The sequence below is a fragment of the Lissotriton vulgaris genome, chromosome 3_1 (assembly GCF_964263255.1).
Source record: "Lissotriton vulgaris chromosome 3_1, aLisVul1.2, whole genome shotgun sequence".
Classification (NCBI taxonomy): Eukaryota; Metazoa; Chordata; class Amphibia; order Caudata; family Salamandridae; genus Lissotriton; species Lissotriton vulgaris.
The window spans coordinates 320179716-320199407 of NC_141689.1; positions in this window are offsets into that span (position 1 = coordinate 320179716).

Consider the following 19692-nt stretch of genomic DNA (forward strand, 5'->3'; position numbering starts at 1 on the left):
GGAGGAAGGAAGTGCCCCACAGTATCCAACTTCCTGTCCATGTCCAGCAGGCTCCTCCCAGTGCTTTCATTATGTGCTGGTCACTTTCATTCGGATTCTTGACCTGGAAGGATTACTTTTTGTGGATGCTACTGGATATTTGGATTTGAGGCCTTTTTGACTTTCTTTGGATCACTTTTGGATTAGAAATTTCACAAGTAAGTTTGTTTGGGGCGTTACAGTTGCTGCAACTACAATTTTGGAATTTTCGATTTTTGGGCTGTTGTTGGGGCCTTTTGCCCATGGGTACTCAGTGGTGGATGGACTGAGTCTTTCTGTGGGGTCTCTTTAATCTAAACATCATGGATGGCATGGGATTGTGCTGATTTTTCTTTTTTTGGGCTGTTGTTGTTGCCTTTTGAGACCAAGTATGACAAGCTCCCATTCTTAAAATTGAGAGCATTATGTACTACTAGGATATTGTAGACAGAAAAAAGTACAATTTTGGAATTTTCGATTTTTGGGCTGTTGTTGGTGCCTTTTGCCCAGGGGTACTCAGTGGTGGATGGACTGAGTCTTTCTGTGGGGTCTCTTTAATGTAAACATCATGGATGGCATGGGATTGTGCTGATTTTTCTGTGATTTTCGTTTTTTTGGGCTGTTGTTGTTGCCTTTTGACTAGGGGTAGTGAGTGGTGCATGGGCCTAGTCTTTCAGTGGGGTGTCTTGAATTTAAACATCACAGAGGGCATGGATGGCATGGGATTGTGCTGATTTTTCTGTGTTTTTCGATTTTTTTGGGGTGTTCATGGGGACAGGCCATGTGGGTGGGGGCCATTTTGAGTGCTGGTACAGGCAGGCCCTGGCCATGTGCTGGGAGGCAGGGGGCCCTTTTGAATGCAGGCAGTGTTCTTAGGTCTGCAACCATTTTGCCTAGCTTTCAACCATTATGCCCAGGGGTAGTGAGTGGTGCATGGGCCTAGTCTTTCTGTGGGGTGTCTTGAATTTAAACACCATGGAGGGCATGGATGGCATGGGATTGTGCAGATTTTTCTGTGTTTTTCGATTTTTTGGGGTGTTCATGGGGACAGGCCATGTGGGTGGGGGCCATTTTGAGTGCTGGTACAGGCAGGCCCTGGCCATATGCTGGGAGGCAGGGGGCCATTTTGAATGCAGGCAGTGTTCTTAGGTCTGCAACCATTTTGCCTAGCTTTCAACCATTATGCCCAGGGGTAGTGAGTGGTGCATGGGCCTAGTCTTTCTGTGGGGTGTCTTGAATTTAAACATCATGGAGTGCATGGATGGCATGGGATTGGGCTGATTTTTCTGTGGTTTTCGTTTTTTTGGGCTGTTGTTGTTGCCTTTGACCAGGGGTAGTGAGTGGTGCATGGGCCTAGTCATTCTGTGGGGTGTCTTGAATGTAAACATCATAGAGGGCATGTATGGCATGGGATTGTGCTGATTTTTCTGTGATTTTCGTTTTTTTGGGCTGTTGTTGTTGCCTTTTGACCAGGGGTAGTGAGTGGTGCATGGGCCTAATCTTTCTGTGGGGTGTCTTGAATTTAAACATCATGGAGGGCATGGATGGCATGGGATTGTGCTGATTTTTCTGTGTTTTTCGATTTTTTGGGGTGTTCATGGGGACAGGCCATGTGGGTGGGGGCCATTTTGAGTGCTGGTACAGGCAGGCCCTGGCCATGTGCTGGGAGACAGGGGGCCATTTTGAATGCAGGCAGTGTTCTTAGGTCTGCAACCATTTTGCCTAGCTTTCAACCATTATGCCCAGGGGTAGTGAGTGGTGCATAGGCCTAGTCTTTCTGTGGGGTGTCTTGAATTTAAACATCATGGAGTGCATGGATGGCATGGGATTGTGCTGATGCTTCTGTGATTTTTGTTTTTTTGGGCTGTTGTTGTTGCCTTTTGACCAGGGGTAGTGAGTGGTGCATGGGCCTAGTCTTTCTGTGGGGTGTCTTGAAATTAAACATCATGGAGGGCATGTATGGCTTGGGATTGTGGTGATTTTTCTGTGATTTTCGTTTTTTTGGTCTGTTGTTGTTGCCTTTTGACCAGGGGTAGTGACTGGTGCATGGGCCTAGTCTTTCTGTGGGGTGTCTTGAATTTAAACATCACGGAGGGCATGGATGGCATGGGATTGTGCTGATTTTTCTGTGTTTTTCGATTTTTTGGGGTGTTCATGGGGACAGGCCATGTGGGTGGGGGCCATTTTGAGTGCTGGTACAGGCAGGCCCTGGACATGTGCTGGGAGGCAGGGGGCCATTTTGAATGCAGGCAGTGTTCTTAGGTCTGCAATCATTTTGCCTAGCTTTCAACCATTATGCCCAGGGGTAGTGAGTGGTGCATGGGCCTAGTCTTTCTGTGGGGTGTCTTGAATTTAAACATCATGGAGTGCATGGATGGCATGGGATTGTGCTGATTTTTCTGTGGTTTTCGGTTTTTTGGGCTGTTGTTGTTGCCTTTTGACCAGGGGTTGTGAGTGGTGCATGGGCCTAGTCTTTCTGTGGGGTGTCTTGAATTTAAACATCATGGAGGGCATGTATGGCATGGGATTGTGCTGATTATTCTGTGATTTTCGTTTTTTTGGGCTGTTGTTGTTGCCTTTTGACCAGGGGTAGTGAGTGGTGCATGGGCCTAGTCTTTCTGTGGGGTGTCTTGAATTTAAACATCATGGAGGGCATGGATGGCATGGGATTGTGCTGATATTTCTGTGTTTTTCTATTTTTTGGGGTGTTCATGGGGGCAGGCCATGTGGGTGGGGGCTATTTTGAGTGCTGGTACAGGCAGGCCCTGGCCATGTGCTGGGAGACAGGGGGCCATTTTGAATGCAGGCAGTGTTCTTAGGTCTGCAACCATTTTGCCTAGCTTTCAGCCATTATGCCCAGGGGTAGTGAGTGGTGCATGGGCCTAGTCTTTCTGTGGGGTGTCTTGAATCGAACAGCGCGGACGCCTGACTGGGGTATCGACGGGTAGAGAGGTGCCCCTTTTTCCTGAGCTGTGGCCAGGCGAGGAGCGGCGCCGGTCTCTCAAACTCTAGCTTCTACTAAACAGGAGCATTGAGAAGGCCTATTCAGGTGATATCCTAACATTTGTATTATTTTCATTATACGCACACGCACTTTTTTTGAAGCAGTAGCAAAATATAATCTTGGTCCTGAAGAAGCAGGTGATACACACAGTATCTGTAACCGCAGAAACATGTTGACCTTTCTATACATGCAGTAGATATTTGTTCCAAACTACTGTTATTTTGCACTTCACGTTTTTTAACCTTGGAAGTGGATTGTTTTTCATTAAAGTTATTTGTTGCATCCACTATCCATTTTTAATCACTCACTTTCACTTATTTTTTGTGCACTGCTTTTCAGTTACCAATGTCTAAGTGTACTGTCTGTACGTTGTGGACATACCGCTTGGTGAGACTGGCCCAAATGATGATAAATAGGGCGGTCCAGAGAGTGTAACTGATGGGTATCCATATCACACAGTGATGGGTCCTAAGCGTATCATGTAGTGGACTAGACACATTTTTGAACACAGAGTTCTGAGTTTCTTGAGACCCACAGTTATTATTATTGTATACAGTGTCTTGAATTTAAACATCATGGAGGGCTTGGATGGCATGGGATTGTGCTGATTTTTATGTGGTTTTCGAGTTTTTGGGGTGTATAACTGAACTGATGTTCCTCTGTCTTCCATTGCTTTTAGGTGCACAAGAATCAAGAGAACCACCAGTGCCAGGAAGAAGTCCTGCAGCGGTGCGTGTGTGCAGCATAACGTCACGCGACGTCACGTCTGGCCACAGACAACTCTGCAACTCGTGCAACTGCGGCCTGCTGTTCTGACCTCTGAAGAAGATGGCCCCCAAAAAAGTTCCCCGTAGCTCCTCTAGCAAGAAAGTTGCCAGTAAGGAGCAGAAGAAGCAAGTTGCCAAGGAGACTGGTGTGCCACCCGCCACATTGTTTGGGAGTAAAAAAAAAGTACGCCTGCAGCAGCAGCGGGATCTGCTGGGGACCAAGCTGGGAGCAGCACCCCCGCACCATTGGGCTCAGTGCCACCACCACCACGCCAACTTAAGTCCAAGCCCTTGAGTGCTGCAGAGGCACTTAGTCTAGTTGTTCAATCACCATCGACCAGTGATGTTGGCTCATCGCAAGAAAGTAGCAGCAATGTCCCTCAATCAACACAAGTTGTTGTAACTCATCTGACGAGTGTTGAACAACCACAGCCACAACAACAACCAAATGTGCAAGTGCAAGCCCAAGTACATGTGGAAGGAGAGGCAGCGCAAGGAGATGCTCAAGCAGAGGTGCATGGAGGGTCACAAGTGCCCAGAATAGTTGTTCCTCCCGAAGTAGGGGCACATCAGGAAATCGACAATCAAGCCGAGGTATCATTTGAGGAAGCCACTCCTCCTGATGATCATTCATTGTCTTCCTCATCCCTAGCAAGGAAAAGATCAAGGGTGTTGTCTACATCTTCTTCAAGCCCACCTCCTTCTGATGATATGGATCAAACTTGGGAACCACCACTGCGGTCTGAGAGTGAGGCACACCATGATCTAACAAAGGTAGTTAAGCGCAAAAAGGAAGGTCGTTGAAACTCTCATAGTTATGGAGTGTGAAGAGGCTCAACAAGAAGTGGCGGATATTCCAGGTTGACATTTGCCTGCACTTTTTTTTGGAAGGAGTCCATTTTGGGGGGTGGGGGGGTGGGAGGAAGGAAGTGCCCCACAGTCTCCAACTTCCTGTCCATGTCCAGCAGGCTCCTCCCAGTGCTTTCTTCATGTGCTGGTCACTTTCATTCGGATTCTTGACCTGGAAGGATTACTTTTTGTGGATGCTACTGGATATTTGGATTTGAGGCCTTTTTGACTTTCTTTGGATCACTTTTGGATTAAAAATTTCACAAGTAAGTTTGTTTGGGGCGTTACAGTTGCTGCAACTACAATTTTGGAATTTTCGATTTTTGGGCTGTTGTTGGGGCCTTTTGCCCAGGGCTACTCAGTGGTGGATGGACTGAGTCTTTCTGTGGGGTCTCTTTAATCTAAACATCATGGATGGCATGGGATTGTGCTGATTTTTCTGTGATTTTCGTTTTTTTGGGCTGTTGTTGTTGCCTTTTGACTAGGGGTAGTGAGTGGTGCATGGGCCTAGTCTTTCAGTGGGGTGTCTTGAATTTAAACATCACAGAGGGCATAGATGGCATGGAATTGTGCTGATTTTTCAGTGTTTTTCGATTTTTTTGAGGTGTTCATGGGGACAGGCCATGTGGGGGGGGGGCATTTTGAGTGCTGGCACAGGCAGGCCCTGGCCATGTGCTGGGAGGCAGGGGGCCATTTTGAATGCAGGCAGTGTTCTTAGGTCTGCAATCATTTTGCCTAGCTTTCAACCATTATGCCCAGGGGTAGTGAGTGGTGCATGGGCCTAGTCTTTCAGTGGGGTGTCTTGAATTTAAACATCATGGAGGGCATGTATGGCTTGGGATTGTGCTGATTTTTCTGTGATTTTCGTTTTTTTGGGCTGTTGTTGTTGCCTTTTAACCAGGGGTAGTGAGTGGTGCATGGGCCTAGTCTTTCTGTGGGGTGTCTTGAATTTAAACACCATGGAGGGCATGGATGGCATGGGATTGTGCTGATTTTTCTGTGTTTTTCGATTTTTGGGGGTGTTCATGGGGACAGGCCATGTTGGTGGGGGCCATTTTGAGTGCTGGTACAGGCAGGCCCTGGCCATATGCTGGGAGGCAGGGGGCCATTTTGAATGCAGGCAGTGTTCTTAGGTCTGCAACCATTTTGCCTAGCTTTCAACCATTATGCCCAGGGGTAGTGAGTGGTGCATGGGCCTAGTCTTTCTGTGGGGTGTCTTGAATTTAAACATCATGGAGTGCATGGATGGCATGGGATTGGGCTGATTTTTCTGTGGTTTTCGTTTTTTTGGGCTGTTGTTGTTGCCTTTTGACCAGGGGTAGTGAGTGGTGCATGGGCCTAGTCATTCTGTGGGGTGTCAGGAATTTAAACATCATAGAGGGCATGTATGGCATGGGATTGTGCTGATTTTTCTGTGATTTTCGTTTTTTTGGGCTGTTGTTGTTGCCTTTTGACCAGGGGTAGTGAGTGGTGCATGGGCCTAATCTTTCTGTGGGGTGTCTTGAATTTAAACATCATGGAGGGCATGGATGGCATGGGATTGTGCTGATTTTTCTGTGTTTTTCGATTTTTTGGGGTGTTCATGGGGACAGGCCATGTGGGTGGGGGCCATTTTGAGTGCTGGTACAGGCAGGCCCTGGCCATGTGCTGGGAGACAGGGGGCCATTTTGAATGCAGGCAGTGTTCTTAGGTCTGCAACCATTTTGCCTAGCTTTCAACCATTATGCCCAGGGGTAGTGAGTGGTGCATAGGCCTAGTCTTTCTGTGGGGTATCTTGAATTTAAACATCATGGAGTGCATGGATGGCATGGGATTGTGCTGATGCTTCTGTGATTTTTGTTTTTTTGGGCTGTTGTTGTTGCCTTTTGACCAGGGGTAGTGAGTGGTGCATGGGCCTAGTCTTTCTGTGGGGTGTCTTGAATTTAAACATCATGGAGGGCATGTATGGCTTGGGATTGTGGTGATTTTTCTGTGATTTTCGTTTTTTTTGGCTGTTGTTGTTGCCTTTTGACCAGGGGTAGTGACTGGTGCATGGGCCTAATCTTTCTGTGGGGTGTCTTGAATTTAAACATCACGGAGGGCATGGATGGCATGGGATTGTGCTGATTTTTCTCTGTTTTTCGATTTTTTGGGGTGTTCATGGGGACAGGCCATGTGGGTGGGGGCCATTTTGAGTGCTGGTACAGGCAGGCCCTGGACATGTGCTGGGAGGCAGGGGGCCATTTTGAATGCAGGCAGTGTTCTTAGGTCTGCAATCATTTTGCCTAGCTTTCAACCATTATGCCCAGGGGTAGTGAGTGGTGCATGGGCCTAGTCTTTCTGTGGGGTGTCTTGAATTTAAACATCATGGAGTGCATGGATGGCATGGGATTGTGCTGATTTTTCTGTGGTTTTCGGTTTTTTGGGCTGTTGTTGTTGCCTTTTGACAAGGGGTTGTGAGTGGTGCATGGGCCTAGTCTTTCTGTGGGGTGTCTTGAATTTAAACATGATGGAGGGCATGTATGGCATGGGATTGTGCTGATTATTCTGTGATTTTCGTTTTTTGGGCTGTTGTTGTTGCCTTTTGACCAGGGGTAGTGAGTGGTGCATGGGCCTAGTCTTTCTGTGGGGTGTCTTGAATTTAAACATCATGGAGGGCATGGATGGCTTGGGATTGTGCTGATTTTTCTGTGTTTTTCGATTTTTTGGGGTGTTCATGGGGGCAGGCCATGTGGGTTGGGGCTATTTTGAGTGCTGGTACAGGCAGGCCCTGGCCATGTGCTGGGAGACAAGGGGCCATTTTGAATGCAGGCAGTGTTCTTAGGTCTGCAACCATTTTGCCTAGCTTTCAGCCATTATGCCCAGGGGTAGTGAGTGGTGCATGGGCCTAGTGTTTCTGTGGGGTGTCTTGAATCGTACAGCGCGGACGCCTGACTGGGGTATCGACGGATAGAGAGGTGCCCCTATTTCCTGATCTGTGGCCAGGCGAGGAGCGGCGCCGGTCTCTCAAACTCTAGCTTCGACTAAACAGGAGCATTGAGAAGGCCTATTCAGGTGATATCCTAACATTTGTATTATTTTCATTATACGCACACGCACTTTTTTTGAAGCAGTAGCAAAATATAATCTTGGTCCTGAAGAAGCAGGTGATACACACAGTATCTGTAACCGCAGAAACATGTTGACCTTTCTATACATGCAGTAGATATTTGTTCCAAACTACTGTTATTTTGCACTTCACGTTTTTTAACCTTGGAAGTGGATTGTTTTTCATTAAAGTTATTTGTTGCATCCACTATCCATTTTTAATCACTCACTTTCACTTATTTTTTGTGCACTGCTTTTCAGTTACCAATGTCTAAGTGTACTGTCTGTACGTTGTGGACATACCGCTTGGTGAGACTGGCCCAAATGATGATAAATAGGGCGGTCCAGAGAGTGTAACTGATGGGTATCCATATCACACAGTGATGGGTCCTAAGCGTATCATGTAGTGGACTAGACACATTTTTGAACACAGAGTTCTGAGTTTCTTGAGACCCACAGTCATTATTATTGTATACAGTGTCTTGAATTTAAACATCATGGAGGGCTTGGATGGCATGGGATTGTGCTGATTTTTATGTGGTTTTCGAGTTTTTGGGGTGTATAACTGAACTGATGTTCCTCTGTCTTCCATTGCTTTTAGGTGCACAAGAATCAAGAGAACCACCAGTGCCAGGAAGAAGTCCTGCAGCGGTGCGTGTGTGCAGCATAACGTCACGCGACGTCACGTCTGGCCACAGACAACTCTGCAACTCGTGCAACTGCGGCCTGCTGTTCTGACCTCTGAAGAAGATGGCCCCAAAAAAAGTCCCCCGTAGCTCCTCTAGCAAGAAAGTTGCCAGTAAGGAGCAGAAGAAGCAAGTTACCAAGGAGACTGGTGTGCCGCCCGCCACATTGTTTGGGAGTAAAAAAAAAGTACGCCTGCAGCAGCAGCGGGATCTGCTGGGGACCAAGCTGGGAGCAGCACCCCCGCACCATTGGGCTCAGTGCCACCACCACCACGCCAACTTAAGTCCAAGCCCTTGAGTGCTGCAGAGGCACTTAGTCTAGTTGTTCAATCACCATCGACCAGTGATGTTGGCTCATCGCAAGAAAGTAGCAGCAATGTCCCTCAATCAACACAAGTTGTTGTAACTCATCTGACGAGTGTTGAACAACCACAGCCACAACAACAACCAAATGTGCAAGTGCAAGCCCAAGTACATGTGGAAGGAGAGGCAGCGCAAGGAGATGCTCAAGCAGAGGTGCATGGAGGGTCACAAGTGCCCAGAATAGTTGTTCCTCCCGAAGTAGGGGCACATCAGGAAATCGACAATCAAGCCGAGGTATCATTTGAGGAAGCCACTCCTCCTGATGATCATTCATTGTCTTCCTCATCCCTAGCAAGGAAAAGATCAAGGGTATTGTCTACATCTTCTTCAAGCCCACCTCCTTCTGATGATATGGATCAAACTTGGGAACCACCACTGCGGTCTGAGAGTGAGGCACACCATGATCTAACAAAGGTAGTTAAGCGCAAAAAGGAAGGTCGTCGAAACTCTCATAGTTATGGAGTGTGAAGAGGCTCAACAAGAAGTGGCGGATATTCCTGCTGATGAAGACTCTCACGACGACGACCCAGTCATCATAAAGGTCACTGCAGCCCCAGCGGGCATGCAGCAAACAGACATTTTGACCCTAGCCCGAGAAGCTGCTGAGCGTGATGATGATGTAGTCGACGAGGAGGCAATGGAAACACCACAATCATTGGAGTTAACTAGTACACCAACACGTACCGCTTCCATATTTCTTCTTCGCCAGAAGGGACCTCCATCCACCTCGACCTCAATTAGTGGTGGTGAAAGTGCACAACATACTAAAGTTCGGCAATCCACATCCTCCACTTCATCTGGCATTAGCAGCATGACCACCACCACCAGTATCGCCGCCTCCTCCGGCCCCTAACAGACATTTCAAGTCCGCAGTTTGGGACATCTTTAGTGTTTCCCCAAAAAAGGAAAACTTCGCCATTTGTAGCATTTGTAAGCATGCAGTTAGTCGTGGTAAGTTTGGTACTAACTATGGTACCGGAGGCCAGAGAGGTCATCTTAGGAGACAGCACGCTGTCCAATGGTTTGCGCACCTAAAGGAGATCAAGGAAGCCCGAATTGCAAGTCAAGAAAATGTTGATGTTTCATCTGATGATGATGAGGAGGAAGTGTCAAACACTTCACTTACACCCAGTACCCCTGTCAGCAGCAGACCCCCTGTGAGCCACACTAAGAGTGTGGGAGAGAGTGAGACACCAATGCGAAAAAGTTCATCAGCGAGCGTAACTGGGTCAAAGAAGTCATCATCATCCCGTAAATGCAATGTCCATGGCAACATTAGAGCCATGTTGTTTTCAGAGGCGCCATATGATCGCAACCACCCACTGACGCGTCTGTATAACACTAAGCTGGCTAAAATGCTAGCTCTGGACCTTCTCCCTTTTTCTTTTGTAGAAGGGGTTGGTTTTTTAGAATTAGTGGCAGCGCTCTGCCCTAAATGGAAGGTTCCTAGCCGGTTCTATTTTGCCAGAGTTGCGGTTCCAGCACTACATGAAGATGTGCTGGAGGTGATTGGGGCAGCTTTGCAGAAGAGTGCTATTCACACTATACATCTGATAACAGACATGTGGACCAGTGGCGCAGGTGCTGGTTACATGTGCATCACTGCACACTAGGTCTCTTTTTCAGGGGTTAAAGCAAAGCTAAACGCAGGTGTTGACCCGGACCACGTTTTTAAAGCTGCTCAGAAACATGCAACACTAGCGATGTTTGGCTTGGAGAAACGTCATACAGCAGAAAACATTTTGAAAGAGTTTAACACAAAGGTCTTTCACTGGCTGTCCCCAAAAAAACGCCAGATTGGTTATGTTTCCACGGATAATGGCGCCAATGTAGTTAAGTCCATAGATCTGGGTCAATATTTCAGAGTGCCGTGTTTGGCGCACTGTATAAACCTGGTTGTTAAAAAATTCTTGAGTGAAGACAGTCCAGCGTGCGAGTTAGTGGCCCCCTGCCGAAGAATGTGCAACCATTTCAGCCATTCTTTTAAGGCCTGGAAGCATCTGGGGAGCCTGCTACATGAATGTCGAATGCTAGTGAAAGCACTCATCCAGGAGGTGGCAACACGTTGGAACTCAACCTTCTACATGCTTGAGCGTATGTATGAGCAGTATACGGTACTCGATCACTATTTCTTAACACTGGGTACAGCTCAGAAGGACCTGAGGCTAGATGCGGCGCAATGGAATCTAGTTAAAAGCCTGACAGACATGCTACGTCCTTTTGAGGTCTTCACGCATGCAGTCAGCAGGGAGGACTGTAATTTGGGAAAAGCTATCCCATTGTTGCGCATGCTGGAGCACCAACTGAAGGCGGTGTCTTCTATGTTTCAAAAAGATGAAGAAAACAAAGACGCGTTTGTTTTGGCGGAGAAATTATTAGAGCGCCTACTTGGAGATGAACGTCTTAAAATGATCCACTCAGAACAGCATCGCATTTGTGCTACTATTCTGGATCCACGCTACAAAAAGGCGCTGGCAGGCCGAGCATTCTTTCCTTTTGATGATGAAGATGTTACAAAGTACAAACGTTGGCTAGCCTTGTCAGCCATGAGGTTTGAAAGAGAACGGCAGCAAATTGAAGGAAAAGTCAGTACATCAGCATCAGCAGGCCATCCCCAGTCAAAAGAATCCACTTCTGCACCTGTGGCACAACTGACCTCTCAGCCGTTAAAGACACCGGCAACCAGATCATCTGCACCAGACACAACAGTAACATTGGGTGAAGAAGAGGATTGGCTAACTTTCCTTGGGTTTGGTTCTCAAAAGGTCCCAGCAAAAAGTAAGCAAAGTGAAGGAACCTTGGAGAACCTTGAGTCGATGGTGCAGGACTATCTGAATGACTCAACAGAGGTCTATGTTAATGCTGACCCATTGGCGTATTGGCATGGGAAAAAAGAATTGTAGGCACAGCTCTCCAACCTGGCTATAAACTACTTGCCTTGCCCACTCGCAAGCGTGTCTTCTGAACGTGTTTTCAGTGCTGCTGGTGGCATTGTAACTTCCAAACGGAGCCGCCTCTCGCCCAAAAATGTGGAGAGGTTAACAATGATCAAGATGAATCAGCACCTCATACCACCAGATTACAAAGTACGAGAAAACACGCCGGATGAAGACGAGGAGGACAGCAATGTAGATGAGGGAATTTCTTCTCTGTTAGGTGACACTGACCTCATCCTGCTTGAATTCGCAGAGTATGAGGATGAACCCTTATTCTTATTCCCTGACACCGAGCCCTGAAAATGAGACAATGAATCAATACATTTCTTTTTCGTCCTTATTCACTTTTATTCCTGTGTGTCTGTCTTTCTTTGTTTTGCACAGTTAATATAATTAAAACTTTAATCACCTAATCACAAAAACAAGCCCATCAGCAGAACTGTCTTCACTTGTTTGCTTATTGATTTGAAGGTGCCGCAGTCTGCATTCCTCAGGTTCACAAGTTCACAAGAACATGCTCCTCTATCCTCCTCCTTCAGACTCCTATTTCCCTCAAAGCAGAGGGCTGGATTACGCCCAATGAAGAAAGACTCTGCACTTGTGGGGGTGTTCTACTTCTTTGTGGGTGAGTTGTCGGCTCTGGGGCCATTGCTGGGAAGCTCTAATACCGATAAAAGTGGTTTGGACCAAATCGAAGCCGAATTTTTTTTTGCATTTTTGCTGATTTGCTTGCCTTTGCGGTGCTCTTTGGGGGGGTTCTGGGTGTTTGTGGATGAGTTTTGGGGTCTGGGAGCACTGCTGGGACAGTCTAATTTTGATTGCATTTGCTTTTCAGGAGATCCGTGGTGGAAAACGGGAGTTATGACCTAGCTGCACAGCGCGTTTGGACCGAAGGCCGATAAATATTGTAAGTATGAGATTTTCCTTTTGGCTGTTTGGGGGTGTTGTGCTTTTTTGCGGGTGGGTTTGCGGCTCTTGGGGTATTGCTGGGAAGGTCTAAAACCGGATAGAAGTGGTTTGGACAAAATCCATGATGACATGTTTTTTGCTATTTCTGACATTTCGGTCAATGTAGCGTTTTCGGGGGCCTGTTTGGGGGGCTTTCTGGTGTTTGTGGGTGGGTTTCAGGGTCTGGGAGCACTGCTGGCTATGAATACTTTTAATTGCAAGAGGTTTGAAGCAAATCCATGGTGGCAGAGGGGAGTTAGGGCCTAGCTGCAGAGCGAGCACGGAGTGATTTTGGAAATTGCCATGAAAATGACGGAGTCCCCATTTTTGTACTTTTGCTTTTTGGCTGTTTGGGGGTCTTCTACTAGTTTTCGCCTGGGTTGACGGCTCTGGGGCCATTGCTGGGAAGCTCTAATACCGGATAAAAGTGGTTTGGACCAAATCGGAGGCAACATTTTCTTGCGTTTTTGCTGACTTGCTTGCCTGTGAGGTGCTCTTTGGGGAAGTTCCGGGTGTTTGTGGGTGAGGTTTGGGGTCTGGGAGCACTGCTGGGACAGTCTAATTTTGATTGCATTTGCTTTTCAGGAAATCCGTGGTGGAAAACGGGAGTTATGACCCAGCTGCACAGCGCGTTTGGACCGAAGGCCGATAAATATTGTAAGTATGAGATTTTCCTTTTTGGCTGTTTGGGGGTGTTGTGCTTTTTTGCGGGTGGGTTGGCAGGTCTTGGGGCATTGCTGGGAAGGTCTAAAACTGGATAGAAGTGGTTTGGACAAAATCCATGATGACAATTTTTTTGCTATTTCTGACATTTCGGTCAATGTAGCGATTTCGGGGGCCTGTTTGGGGGGCTTTCTGGTGTTTGTGGGTGGGTTTCGGGGTCTGGGAGCACTGCTGGCTATGGATACTTTTGATTGCAAGAGGTTTGAAGCAAATCCATGGTGGCAGAGGGGAGTTAGGGCCTAGCTGCAGAGCGAGCGCGGAGTGATTTTGGAAATTGCCATGAAAATGACTAAGTCCCCATTTTTGTACTTTTGCTTTTTGGCTGTTTGGGGGTCTTCTACTAGTTTTCGCCTGGGTTGACGGCTCTGGGGCCATTGCTGGGAAGCTCTAATACCGGATAAAAGTGGTTTGTACCAAATCGGAGGCGAAATTCTTTTTGCGTTTTTGCTGACTTGCTTGCCTTTGAGGTGCTCTTTGGGGGGGTTCCGGGTGTTTGTGGGTGAGTTTTGGGGTCTGGGAGCACTGCTGGGACAGTCTAATTTTGATTGCATTTGCTTTTCAGGAAATCCGTGGTGGAAAACGGGAGTTATGACCTAGCTGCACAGCGCGTTTGGACCGAAGGCCGATAAATATTGTAAGTATGAGATTTTCCTTTTTGGCTGTTTGGGGGTGTTGTGCTTTTTTGCGGGTGGGTTGGTGGGTCTTGGGGCATTGCTGGGAAGGTCTAATACCGGAATGAAGTGGTTTGGACAAAATCCATAAGGAAAAGCCTTTTGGCACTTTTTGTAACTTAGGGTTCGTTACGGTTAGCTCTAGCAGCAGGATTGCATGTGTTTCGGGGTGTTCTAGATTTTTGCAACTGAATTCTGGGGTCTTAGAGCACTCGTGGGAATGTGTAATTTTGGTTGCAATTGATTTGAAGAAAATCCATGGTGGGAAAGGGGGGATTTGGCATAGTTAAAGAAAGCGTTTGCCACTATTCTTAACTTAGGGCTCGTTAGGGTTAGCAGTATTTGTATTGCATATGTTTGGGTGGGGGGCTGTTTGTGGGGGGGTTTGCGAGTCTTGGAGCAATGCTGGGTATGGATACTTTTGCTTGCTTGCAAGTGGTTTGAATACAATCCACAGTGGGTAAGGGGGTATTTGGGCCTACTTTTACTTTCAAAGTAGGTTTTGTCACCAGTTTTCTACTAGGCCTCGTTTTTTGAAATCTGATTGGGGGTCTTCTACATTTTTGCGACTGGCTTTAGTAAGGGTCTGGGTGGGAGCACTGCTGGGAAGGTCTAATTTTGTTCTAAAACACAGTTTACAGTACACCTAGCTTGAGGGGAAAGATCTGCTAAATTAATTTGCCCATACTTATTTATCCTTTAAAAGGAGACTCAGACAGAGTACGCACTTTCAAAAATATTGTACTGTCTATTAGGAAACTCAAAGTGTGACTTTTTGCACTACACAGCGTACATACCTTATATTTATTTATCAGTGGTGTTCTAATATCACTTCCTGTTTTTCCATCAATAATTACAGGCCGGGTTTCAGTCTGTGCAATGGGAAAAAAAGGATGGAGTCAGGCTTCACATTAGCGAGCCGCAATTCAGCATCCGCCAGGCAGGCAGTGGACAGGGTGTCTTCTGGTCACCAACATTGATGGACAAAGCGTCAGCTGGAATGGAGGAGTGCCGCTAATAAGAGGAATTGTTTGATGCGTGCAACTTACTTACCAAATTCAACAGGACAACTACAACAACATACAGATATAGTAATCACTGTTTTCTTCTATGAGTGTGACTGCATTTCTTGGATCTCTCTCTGCTTCTAAATTGATCTCTACAGCCATTCTATAGGTTTTACTTTGGCTATTTTTTAAACCTAATTTAATGTAAGAAGTGTTTCTCTGAGTGCAGAGATAGGCAAGTGAAAACGTTGCAGCCCTGTACTGTCGCATTCTGTCATTCACGGTTGTCGAAAGTACTACTTACTTTTCAGTAACAATGCATGCAGTAGTGCATGCACTTCCTTTATGTCACTTAAAAGATTTATGGTTAGCTTTGTACCCAAAGATTTCCTTATCTTCAATTATTGTTTGTCCATGCTGTGCTTTTTTTTTTCTCCTCTCAACAAAAGCTACCCAAAAAGAAACCCCCATTCCCATCCATTTTCCAAACCCTAACCCTCTTCCCCCGGGCTGTGTGGTTTTGATTGATGTGTGACTAAATGACATCAATAATTCAACACACTTGCTGGGGAGGATAAGGTCATAGCAACAGGCTGGTGAAGGAATCCGAGGATATATTCTAGACTTACTCAGCTTCAGTACTATTTCTTGTAGTAGTAGCCAATGTCAAAGAAATTCAACGCAAGTACTAGTTATACTTTCAATACTTTACCATATGTTAGGCTACATTGTGGCACTGTTCTAGTGTACTGTCACCTGCTATATTCTCTATCGTACCGTTGTAATGCTACAGTAAGGACAAACCAGGTTTCATTTTCTCTTTTTCCATAGGCATGCAACTGCCACTGTGTCACACCACTAGTACCACCGCAATGAGGACATTTACTCCGCCCAGGATTGCCAACCTTAATCGCCATTTCCCGTGGAGCCAGCCCTGGGCCTAGCCCTACTTTCAAACACAAATTACAGGTAAGATAAGTGTTTGGTGGGAGGTAGTATAATGGAGTATTAGGAGAGACGAGAGATTGACGGTAGTACTACTAAAGTCCTAGGACTCTTGAATTCACTTACTCTGTGAGAGGCACTTGTGTTGAAAACATTTAGCCATTTACACTTAAAGGAAGAAAATGACACAGACTTAAGTTTCAGGAAAACAAACTTACTGTTAAACCCCCACCCACCAGACTCGAAAGCAGTAAAAAACAGGTATGCTCAGATAAAGTTTCAAAAAGTATATTTGTGCAGCCCTAACAAAATAATCTCCCGCAAGACCCTCCCTAACCCCAACGATTGTCCTTCAAAAGTCCCAAAAACAACCCAACTCCCAATTCCCACCCCCCAAAAGTCTCTAAAAAAGGTGCAAGGGACACCACGGCAGGATGCTGTTCACTTTAGCGGCCAGGGCATCATACTCCTTGCGGAGGGTGGCATGGTCGGAGCGGAGGCCCTCCACCAACGTCTTATACGTTAGGACCTCCTGCTCCAGATAGGACGCTCTGAGGCATAAGCGGTGCTGGCGTGCCTTGCAACTCCTGTGGGGGGCAGCTGCTGTCTTTGCTGCTCGGCGGTGGCGGTTGGCTTTGGTAGCCCGGCTCCGTAATGCTGGAGCACTGCGCTGGCTGGCAGCCCGTGGGGGCACGGAGGAGGATGCAGCTGTCCCAGTGGATGTTGTACCAGTAGACTGCTTGTCCTCCTCCTCCAGGGCCACCAGCCGCCGATATTCGGCGACAGTGGCATCCAGCCTCCGTTGCCGGGCCATTCGACGCCACTCCTTCCTTGTTGGTTTTGTTGATTTGGAAGGAGCAACTATATGAAGAAAGAAAGGCATAGTCTGTAACCAATGCTCCTTAAGATTAACACAAAATGATTGAGCAGAAAGTTGTGTCACAGTACATCTAGCAACTTGAAAGCACAGTACATAACTATTGAGGCCAGTATCTATCTAACCTCCCACTTCTTCATCCTTGCTCTTACATTAGTGGGAGTTTAAGGAACAAATTCTACGAGTACTATGGACTTCCATTACAGTTGACTATGACAGTACACCAGTCTTATTCTTCTTCTCTCTTGTTTAGGAAAATTGGTACGTTATCTTATGCAAGCCGGCATAATGCCAGCGCAGTGAACTTGTACCCGAGAAAAACAGACACACACCATGATGAGTGAGACAGACTTGCGTTACTGTACCGGTCCAGTACATGCAGGTGGTGAAGCTCTTACTTTTCTATTACGGGTGGCACTGAGAATACTCTTTTAAAAGGGCTACTGCTTAATTAATTTAACTTTTACCCTACAGTGCAAATGAGTACTAGAAAAGGAAAATGAAGAAGCTAAATCTGATTATCTATCACTTCACATGGGATGTATTTCATTACATATGGGATGACTTTAGGTGCTTTGCTTTTTATTGAGTGAACAGTGATACACCCACACATGAATGACGTACTACTACTAAACTAAACTTATTAAGAGAGGTAGGGAGTGTCCACCGTAATAACCGGATATATGCTGTGCTTGCAGTTGCAATACAAACTACTGCTACTATTCATGGTAGTATTTGGACAAAATTACAACTTCTTTTCCTTGCCTCTCCTACACTGGAACGGACGTGCGTGTGCGGTGTTACATGCTCTTCAAAGTAACACTTAGTTCATCCAGTGACCATCTACTCTCTCTAGATACACATATGCTATCTAAGAGTCAGATAGTACCATGATCCAGGCATCCATCCATTCAAAGTATATGCACACATACAGTTTCTGTTTCACCCACCCAGGCTGTTCTCCTTCCACCCATCCATGCTTCATCATTCACCCAGACACCTCGGGGACCAAGCAAACACATATCATTCTTCTTTGCCAGTCATCATTAAATTTCTCATCCTTCCACACTTACTTACACCCTTCTTTCGTTTTTCGTTCATCCCATCCATCAAGTTCATCTCAGATCTGATTGGGATTCTTCTCGCCAAAAACTTCACAGCTAAGTCGAAGTACATTTAGAGGAGGCTACTATCTGGTTGATTTATAATACACCCGTACAGATAGCACACTCTGCAGTCTTCAATCTCAATAAGTAAGGAATATATAGCTTACCTCTGCCCGCCACCACCGTGTGAACCCTCACAGGCACATTGGTGTTGTCCGGCACTTGCACCGCATCCTCCCCAGATGTGTTCCCCTCATCCAGCAATACCACCTCCGTGCTGGCCCTGCCACCAGATGTTCCACCTACAAAGTACATTTAAGAATATTAGAATACACCACTCACTACTATATATTATTTGGTCTAGGAATAAAGAAATGTGAAAAAAACAGAAAACAATGTAATAATTTTTGACTGTCTACTCTAAAGTAAAAATGTCCCTTTTTCCAAGGAAAGCTGTTGTCTTGCTGCACTTTTTGGCACAACTGATGAATACTTGCCTTTTATTTTTAACACGCTCCACTTTTTCTCCTAACAGACAGATGCTTGACTTCTAAGAACACGAGCAAGATCAAGTTCAAACCAGGTGAGAGCTCGGCTCGACCACCAGAAATGTGTTCAATTAATGGTCAGCACTAAGCACTTTTCCATTTTCAGTTAAACGTTTAGTTTTATGACAAACTTGATTTTAATAAATGTGTTTACTTTTATTAAAGCTTTTAAACTTAAATAGACTCTGTGGTTTTTGGTCCTCCAGACTAGAGTGGCTGAGCTAAAGGTTTTGCAATTTTTGCAAGCATGAGTCCGTGCCTCTGACACTTCTTGACTCTGACTCCGTACTCTTGTCCTGCGTTGGATAATCATCATTGGGGATCAATCATCGGTGACTTTGGGAGCTAAATGACTCTGCCATACTATCTAGTCAGTAAGGAGATTGGGGGTTCAACTACAAAGTCTATTATCACTGAGGTATGATTGATAAGCTAAGCAATGCATTATTTAGTGTCCATAGTTCTGTTTGTGCAGATTTGTCCCTGCAACAGTAGTAGAATGGATTGTCCTCCTATCCAAACCAAAAGTAAAGTAGTATCCTATTCTTTCTTGATGGTCATTCACCTTTTTATTGTTGGCAATTGTCAAAGCATAAACATTTAGAAGACTTGAAAGTACATTATGGACAATCCCAGAGGACTGCAGTCAGTGCATAGAGCTATTGCTGACTAGAATGGGAGTCCAATGGAATTGCCAAATGTGCAATCTTAGTTAGCTACACAGACAGACTAATAAGAATAATCTAGTAATACCACAGGGAGTCATAGTCGAGGCAGGATAAGAATTTAGATACAGTCTACAAGAAGATCAAAGACGATTTAGAAAAAATCGAATGAGGAACGCTAGGAAAAAATAGGTACTCTATATTAAAATTAAAACTTACCGGGGCCAGCAAAGGAGCCCTCGCCTGCCCGATCCTGGCCTGCATCCTGTTGAACAGCAGCCTCCTCCTCCTGTGTCCTTTTGCCCCTGGGGGGAGCTGATGTACAACATGAAAGAAAGAAAGACCAGAAAACATGGATGATATTTGTCAACCAAAGCAAACATTTATTTCAAAAGAACAATAACAAAATATTTTGGCGAAATAGCAAATAGACAACTATTCCACAGGATATATTGACCGATCTCATGTGGTCTACTACGTTATTAGTATTGCTTGATTTGCACGCGAAGTGAC